Source organism: Zonotrichia leucophrys, chromosome 3, assembly GCF_028769735.1.
Source record: "Zonotrichia leucophrys gambelii isolate GWCS_2022_RI chromosome 3, RI_Zleu_2.0, whole genome shotgun sequence".
Lineage (NCBI taxonomy): Eukaryota > Metazoa > Chordata > Aves > Passeriformes > Passerellidae > Zonotrichia > Zonotrichia leucophrys.
The window spans coordinates 45,771,191-45,780,488 of NC_088172.1; the positions used below are offsets into that span (position 1 = coordinate 45,771,191).

Below are 9,298 nucleotides of genomic sequence, written 5' to 3' on the forward strand. Positions count from 1 at the left end.
AATGGATGAACTCAACACAAAGTGAGTTTCTCTGGGGTACTGCTCATTTAGAAATAGAGAAGCTTTAGCTGTTATATGTTTAACCAGCTTCCAATGGAGGGAAAAAACATCTTTGGTAGTAGCTATAAAGTGGCAGGGACCATACAGCCCCGAACTGCTGGTGAACAACCAAAACCAGTCTCTCAGCCATCCAGAGAGGTAAAGTGGGATGTACAGAGTTACCAATAGAGTATATGTACCTGTATGCTCCTTGTCCCCATGAGGGCTCCAGGCTGTTTTATACAGGCGGCACAAACAGGATTCCACCCAACACTCTGCAGTGCAGGTGGGATATATCTGCTGAGAGCACTGATTAGGGCAGATTCCCCATCCCATCTGGAAAGCAACTGTTAACACCAGGTGCTGTAGCTCAGCTCCCTTAGGGAAGTTCTTTGCTTGCTAAAGCTTGAGTTTCTGGAAGGGAATATCTTCAAGTACCAGAATTACTCCTCATAAGAATAGGGGGATATTCTTTGAAATATGTAAAGCCAGAAGAAAAATTTTGAGCACACTCACTGCATCTACTGTAAGTTGCAAAATCTGACTTGATTCAAATTATACTTTCTGCTTCTTAACTTTCTCTTGCAGAATTTTCCTTAGTCATCTGCAATTAAAGCCTGCACTAAGTTCCAAAACCGAAGTACAGTGTGTAAATGCCTAGTTGACGACATTGGATGATCTGGGTCTGAACAACATCATTATTGGAGAGCTGCTAAGTGATTAAGCTGTGGCAAACATAACATGAAGGCTACCCTAGCACATTGAGCAGGAAAAGATGAGACAAACAGTCCACAGGACTGAGAACAGTTGCTTTCCTAGGAGATGATTAATGGAAACTCAGAGTCACACAAAGTTGGTAAGAATTATGAGCCTTTTCTACCACAGTTATAGTAAAGCCTTAGAAGATAGATTTTACAAGGAACAGCAAGGACTATTTCCAGTCATTTGGCATATGCCACTTGAACTCTTGTATCAATAATTTTTTATTTTTAATCAAAATGCTCCATGACATGAAAAATTTCAGCTCAAACTTTTTAAAAAGTCAGCATCCCTTCCAAGTGCAAACAGCACCTAATGGTTTTCTTGACACTTTAAAAAGGCATTTCTCTGACACAGGAAAGCAGAGAAGGAAGAGTAGAAAACTCTTGCAGGGGGCTTGTGCAGTGATCACTTTTTGTTTGGCTGTAGACAATTTAAGTAATGTTTCAAGTCTGGTTGTAGAGTACAAACATTAGGGCATTTAGATTGAATGCCAGAACTTAACCTATGATACCACTTAGCTTGACCTATACAAAATGCCAAGGTTCTCATTTTTTAAAGCCTACAGTGCAAGCTGGGAAAAAATTCAGCAGCATGACTCAACCGCAGCATGCTTGCTCACCTGAAATGAAGCCAAAAGTTGAAAGTTATTTGAATATAAATTTCTGTACCTTAATTTTCACTTTGGATTACAACTGAGTGACTCAGTCATGACAAATCTAATTCTCTATGCAGTTCCTGTCTATCTGGCCTCCTTCTTTCAACAACTTGTCTGTGACATGGCTATTTTTCTGGAAATTATTCACAAGTCATTTAAAAAAATTTAGCTTGTTCATGAAAGTTTCCCTGCAATTTTTTCTTCTTTTTAAAAAGATTTATTAAGAAAAAGATGTAAATAGAATGGATAGGCAATTTTTTTTCCTTTTCTTGCTATTTTATGATCTTGCAATTTAGATACCAGGACAATGGGTCTCAAGGGCATGGACACACTTAAAGAGAGTGTTAATTATTAGTACAATTGTTGAGATAGTTATCAGATTGCTGAGTTACTGGAAGACCCAGGCTAGCCTCTGTTGATTTACTTTTGTAGCGCAATTGTTGAGAAAATAACAGTGATGTAGTCAGAAAGCTTCAGCCTGTCACTGCAATTCTGAGAATCTGCTTGCCAAAAGGACCTGATAAGCTTGTAAAGGAATTGCCTGAAGGCATCTGGAGTGACTGTCAGGGATGAGTGAGGTAGGGATGAAGCTACTTGCCTCTCCCAAACTTCCCTGGTGATATGTTTGGGATAAGACTGAAATACTTGTAGACTAGCAGTGAAGAGGTGCTCACCTTCATCTTGCCCCACCCAGACTATGAGCATCACCTACATGTTTGTTTTTTTTAGGAGGCTGTGTGTTCCCCCACTTACCTGTAGCTATGTAGCTCACCTGGGAGAGGGGCTTCTCTTGGAGAGGCAACAGATCCCACAGCCCTTGTGGACACCTCCTGAGCTGGTGAATGTCAGCACCTCCAACCTGTGCACTTCCTGGAAGGAAGTAAACCATTCATCATCACTGCACCACCAGTGGCTTTGCCTGCAGGAAGCTCCTGGCCATGATCCCATTTGGGGCATAGAAAGTTTGGGTAATGGGAGGTTACATCTGAAATTTGAAGGTCTGTTAGTAGGCAGTGGTAGTGAGGGCTGTGACTTTGGTCATTCTCCCATCACCTTCTGATATGGGGTCTACTACTACATGTTCAACTATAAACCTTCATGGAGACTTTTTCAGGTTTTTTTATATTTCATATGAATTTTAATCACAATAATGATATGGCTCAAGATGATTGGTACTAAGTAAAGAACAAACTATAATGCATTATCTTGGAATTTAGAGGTGAGACATTTTGTAGTGAAAAAGTAACAGACTGACAAAATTTTCTCCAAACCGTTTTGGCCAGTATAACATTTTTTTAGTTTAACACATTTCTTCCCTTGAGCACAGACACCAAAAGCCTTTGAGTGTTTTTCCTGGTGTGATGTCTTCTTGACAGCTGTACTCAGAGAAGCTAGAAAGGAACAGAATTACACTATTAGATCTCTTGAGGGTTTTACTTCTATTTTCATTTCATTTTGCTAATTCCTGACAGTTTCAATAAATGTACTAAGTCCCATCAAAATAATGTTGGACACATGGGAAAAAAGAAAAATCACATAGATCTGACTTTCATCAGTGATTGCATACATGTTTCTAAAACTGTTTCCAAGTGATGGTGTAGGCAGTAATGCTCCATGCTAATTTGGTACATCACAACACGACATAATGGAGCAATCAGGATTTAGAAATTTTAACCACATGGAGAATTCTCCATCATTTTCAGAAATAATTTTCTTCTTTCAGAGAACTTGAAGGAAATAGCTATATCCAGAGGGACTGGTTTAATATGAAGATATATTGAGGTTTTATGTAATGTTCTTGTCTTTCACTTGTTTTTGAAGTAATAAATACTTTTAAAAAGCTTCTCTCCATAGCATTAGTGCCGTGTCATGTGAACAGGTTATTCAGCCAGATAACAGACATAGTAAAAGAGAATTTTTGCTCAGCTCTATATTAGGTTATGATTTGGTATAAATCATTGAATAATTTTTACAACTTTTTTATTAGGGCATATCTAAGATCCCTCAGAAAGCAGCAGTTGCAAAAAAGTCAATTTTCCAATCATTGGTTTTTCACAGAAAGCAGAAATACAATCTAGGCCTCTGCAGACTTGGTGAATGCTAAGATAGCTATTAAGAAATAAAGTATTAACAAATGGCAAGATAAATGTATATATGCACATGGAAATGTTTTAGATTTTTTATGAAGATCATATAAATAAGTAATTTTTAGCTCTGTTGTGTGTCTGCTAAAGACATTTTATTTGCAAACCTTGCTTTAAAAGCACTTTATTCTAATGCAGTTTAAATGTCTGAATTATAACACATTAGATAAGGCTTCTAAGTTGACGTAATTGGAAAGAAGCCCCTTCTTTTGTTTGGAGTGGAGGATGGTCTCAGAACAGTTTTGAGCCTGATTCCAAATGTTTCCCCTTGCTTGGTCTTTGGGCATGCCCTTGGGGTGGTCCTGAGCCAGCAAGAGGTAATGTGTGTTTTCCTAATATATGCAGGCTCCTTGGCCCGCAGATCCCTGCCAATCCCAGGCTCCTGGGCTGCTAAGGGGCTCCTCCTGGCACACAGGACGTACAGCACTTTAGTCAGGGCAGGGATGGTGAGGAGCTGGCCACCAAGCCTGGGAAAGCCAGCACACACTTTGCCCAGGGTGCTGGGGCTCCCTGTCACTGGTTACCTGCAGCTGGGATTCATTGGTGCTGGCCTGCTCCAAGCTTGCACAGCCCATGTGCCACGGCATGCAATCCATCCTCCTTTTCCTGTTTCTGGGAGGTTTTTGACATCTGAAGGCTTCCAGTTTTGTTAGTGGAGAGCCCCAGCTGGTTTCCTCCTTTGTGCATGTTCCTCTTACTGTTATACTATGTCTCATTTCATGGCTGTGTTGTGTTTATTTGAAATCAGGGCTTTTGTACCGATTTTCAATGGGTCATTTCTTCCTCTTTCATTTGCAGTTAAAGAAACTGTTCTTAAGAATAATCCTAAAATCCATCTACTTAAAAGGCATGGGATGAAAATTCTTCCTAATATTTCTAAAGCCAAACATTTCCTCATACCACATGACTCCAAAGGAACAAGAGCACAGGTATGGATGTATTTAAGAAAGACCTAATACTAACTAATTTTCTGCCCCATGTGGGGGTGGTGCCCCACAATGCTATTTTAAGTTGACCTTGTGAGTAGTGAGGTGGGGATGTTTTTTCTTGCAAAGATTTATCTCCATGTTTGTTCCCAGGGTTTTGCAAAGCTGTCTGTCTAGAATTTCCACATTATAAATGGCTCTTGTTTTGGTAAAGTTTGAATTATTTTCATTAGCTGGTCACCTGGGGCCTGACCAGAGTCAGGCTAAAAACTTCAGACAAGCACTACAACTTTTGCAATCAGTCTCAGTCTCTCCCTCCTGTCATCCCCAAGGAAATGAAAGGCAGAAACGTTTATGCTTCAGGTTAATGTTTTAGAAGTGTTTGAAGAGGGAAGCAAATGGACTTATTCATAAGATCCTTGAGGATGTTTTGTTTCAGTCATGAGGACTAAAACTTTCCTGAATAAAGGCCAGTCAGCAAGAAGTGACCAGGGGCAGGGTCTGCCTTTGGGATGTGCTCCAAGACCTGGGCACCTGGAGGGAATTCACCTTTGAGAGCCTGTCAGACAATCAATGGAATTTGGGAGGTCAGTCATAGAGGCAACTCATGCTAGTCTCAAACTTAAGTTAGACCAGGAGGAACTAGAAATATCTAGATCCATATTAAAAATATCATTGAGAAGTGAAGGGAAGGAGCTGGAAGAAGCCTCTCATTTAACCTAAGGAAGAACCATATAATTTAATTGCTTACATAAATAAGCATCCTTCTGGAGGGTGCCTAATTTTGAATATAACATCACATTTAGCAAGGGACCTATCTTAAACAACCAGCTTGCTCACTCGTTTTCTCTTTGGGAAATCAGAATGTTGCATCTAACTGGGTCCTTGACAGTGTTCACAGTGACAGTGATGAACCTGAGCAGAAGTCATCAGGGACCAGTTGAGGACAGCTAAAAATCCACAACAGCTATCTGGTGAGAAGGTGGCTTTTGAGTCCCTGAAACTATTAGTGTGCTGTAATTTTTGGAAGCAAATGCAAAGACTGAAATTTACTCCAATTGCCTACTAAAGGTGCTGTTAAAACTTCTTTCCACTAATGAGCTACAAGGCAGGCTTTGCATTTTAGGAGGAAATGTCAGAATATCAATTTATATTGACTGAAGTTTATTTTCCTGTGCACAGAATATTATGGCAAATAGTATAGGTTTGCAATAAGAAACTTGTTTCACTTCTGACTGCATACATTGTTTGGTGTGTTCCTCTCTCTTTTTCTGTTATTCTGATCATGTGTTGGTCTTGCAGATTCTAGTTCTCTGAGACATTTCTCTTGTTACATGAACTAAGAGTCAGAGAAGAGTCAGAAAAATAAGGTCAAAACAAAGTTGTGGTTTTTTTTTTTTTGCTTTATCTATTTGAAGTTATAATGAGCCCTCTCAATTTCTACAACAAATCTTCATTGAAATTAGAGTCAAATTAAAATTTCTAACAACAAAAAAATGGTTCATGATCGCTTTCTTATTGTGTGTCACGTGTGTGCCAAAGCCAAATGTAGGAGAGCAAGGGGTACATATTGCATAAGGAGCCCATATGAGGGAGCCCTGCAGCTTTCTCAGAAACCATTTTGTCACTACTTTCCTTGGAAGACTTCTTTTTTACATGTTTACCCTTCACAATATTTTGTGGGTTGACCTCTGATGTCTAAGTTTGGTTCTGCTTTGTATCGCTTGTCTCTTTGTGTATTGCTTTCTGTGTCTGCTCCTTTGCTTTGGTTGTTTTCCCTGTTAATTTTGCACTAAGGCACCAATAGTATTGTTTTGGTCTGTAGGGCTATGATTCAAGGCAAGGGTGATACACAGATCTAAGCACCTGAAGCACTATGAAAATATAACCCTTAGTGGAACAGTCATGCCTTACTTTCTTAAAACGCCCCCTAGTATTAAAATCTTAGTAACACAGAGGGCTTCTGGTCACAAATTCATGGTTTCTAAGAGAAGAACTTGCACTTTTGGAGAAAAATTTTTGTTGCTCTTGTTTGACATATACTTTCCTTCTGAGTTGTCAAACAACTCAGTGCCCTGCTATGCCACCTGTAGCATGATGCTTTTCTTCCACACAGTGACACATAAACATAAATCTAATACTTTTTTGAAATGTGTGCCTATCTAAGCTGTCCCCAGTCAAGGGGGTGTTCTTAATGGGTCACCATTGCCATCTTTCCTTTGCCATTGCAGTGCGAATAATCTACGGAGTGAAAATCTATCATTTTTGGGAAATCCCTCGGTGTGTCAGAGATAAATTGAAAGTCTCCAGGTTATTTGCAGAATCTGGATCAGTTTTGTCAAGGAAAGAAAAAGTTCTTGTAATGATAAGTCCTGTAATAACTGTAATGATAAGCCCCATAAAAAGTCAATCATCATTTTAATTTTTAAGGACAATAAAAATATATCTGATCTTCATGAGAGGCAATTTCTGAAGTGCCCATTTGGCAGAAGATTTCTTTTGTCTGCATGGAATCATTCATTAAGTATCAGTAGACCTGGAGGTTGGCAAGGCAGAGCCTCCAGCTCCGCTATCTTCATAGGTGCACCACGATTCTGATGCCTTTGGCAGAAAAGACAGGGCAGAATCTCACCAAGGATGGCAGAAACAAGGATATGCCTTAACTCCAATTTATCTCTTCTTCAGCTGGCTAAATGAAGTCCTGAGCGACAGCTGGCGTGCAACTTCCCCTCCCCTCAGAAGACCCAGCACCTCCTCTGCAACAATACATGGAATCCTTCCAATCTGCTCCGGCACACGGTCCCACCATCCTGCCTGCCCGTGCCCAGCTCTGACCTCCCGGTTTGCACGGCAGCGTGTCGTGGCTGAGACTGCCCAGCCAGCTGGCTGGGGTGAATCAACAAGATGAGATTGACAAAACTTTTTTCCCCGACATATTTAGAATATTTCACTGGGGAGAAATCTCCTGAGATTCAACATCTGATTCTTCAGGCTGTCCTAGGAGATTAAAATAAAGGAGAAGGCAGCATTAAGTCATGCAACTGTGATTGAAAACAAACACAATGGGTCAGATTCCATCCTCGATTGCAGCCACACTGAAGTGTCTGTGGTTAAATGAGAGTAAGTGAGGACAGAGTTTGACCTGGTGCCTTGAAACTAAAATAATATAAATGATAGACAAGGACAAAATTATCTGCAAAGCTGCGGAGTTTTCCATCAGAGGAACCATGAGAAAGACAAAGATCCTGTATCAAGGGGGGCTTAATTCCTCAAGGATGAAGCAAGATAAAAAATAATTATTTGCAAAAATAGTTTTGGCGGATTTCTGTCATCTGACAGCTATGCATACTGTGTGGCAAATGATTAAATAAACAGATTGCTGCTCAAGAAACTTGATTTCAATTTGAGATGCCAAAGCCACTAGAATAATCTCTACCCACTGAAAGAAAATTACTTTGTTGCACTGTGGCCACACAGAAGGCCCCATTCATCAGCAGGGTTTGTCTGCAAGATGGCTTTTTTGTGGAAGAAGCATCTTCCACACCTGCCTAGTACAGACAACACTGAGCTAACTGAAGGCATGCAGACCTCTGCTTACTCAAAGGGGTTTTGTGCTGATGAAATGAGAAGAAATTTCATGCATGCTTTTTTCTCTCCAATGATTCTGCCCTCTGTCCTGAAGCTCTGACAGTAGTTGGATTCTAAAGATCCTGCCTTCTGCATACACAAAAAATGTTTTATAGCAATCTTTCACAACAATCCGCCCCAGAGAGGTGTGCAAATCACACATGCTGATGCCAAGAAGTGGAAACCATAGAAACAACATGAAAATGTATTTGTTCTTGTCTTACCTGTGACCTGAGTGGGCCCCTCCTGAAGCTCCTGTGCAGTCTCCTGCCTGTTTATGTTCATGCCCATCTGTTGGCATGGCACTGCACCCACTCACCAGACAGTCCATCCTGTTCACTGCAGCTGATGAAGGATCTGAACTGGCAGCCTGCATGGCTTTATAAAAGGCTGTGATTTAGTGCATGTCCGCACATGGAGTGTCTTTGGAGCTCTGCATAGTGTCATCCTATCTGCTTAATCTCACTGTCCAAGGGTTAGGATTTTTTGTTTTGTTTTGCGCTTTCTAAGCGCCTGCTCTGTCATCTGCATACCACATTGCATTTCATATTCATCAAAGGTATTTAGCACTCGACAGGGTGAGTGTTCTAGCACTCTAAGATTTCTATGAAAACCATCACCCTTATTTGCCTCATGCATAAAAATATAGAGTTTTTTCAGTCTGCCAGTTCAGAAAATGCAGCTGATAACTGTTTTTCTTTTGGTTCAGAGCTTTGTTTTATCCTTAGTAACAGACTTCAGAATTTTACTTAATGAAGAGGAAAGTAGATTCAATCTATATTAAATGAGAAAAAAACCTCATCTGCAAGGAAACTTCTCTAACTTTTTTTGTGCAAAAGGAGGAGAGACTCCCCCAGCTATGCAGCGAGGAAAAGGAAGTTATATGTTTGGTCTTCGAATACTTGCTTTGGTTTCAACATTGCTCTCTGTGCAAACTTAGCCTTTGGCATATTTCCATCATCACCAAAATATATTGTTTCAGAAAAGAAGCAGAAGCTTTTGCTCTGGATTATTTTATGTCCATTATTAGATAGTTTCTGAGAGCAACATAGGGTGCTAACCTGAACTGGACCATTGTACAGCTTGTATTTAATTTTCTCCCATATGATACTGCCTATGACAAGCAGATGCATTTAAGGTATGAA

The 9,298-nt window shown here is 40.2% G+C and overlaps 1 long non-coding RNA gene across 2 annotated transcripts; it reads left to right on the forward strand.

Annotated features, from left to right (window-relative positions):
* The first annotated feature begins 359 nt into the window (after positions 1 to 359).
* LOC135444847 (uncharacterized) lies at positions 360 to 8,576 on the forward strand. 2 transcript variants are annotated; one of them, XR_010439319.1, is made up of 3 exons: positions 360 to 565; positions 4,399 to 4,529; positions 7,212 to 8,576. It is a non-coding gene; the product is annotated as an uncharacterized LOC135444847 (long non-coding RNA). The 2 variants fall into 2 exon arrangements; XR_010439320.1 differs by lacking the exon at positions 360 to 565 and adding an exon at positions 632 to 895.
* The last annotated feature ends 722 nt before the right edge of the window (positions 8,577 to 9,298 follow it).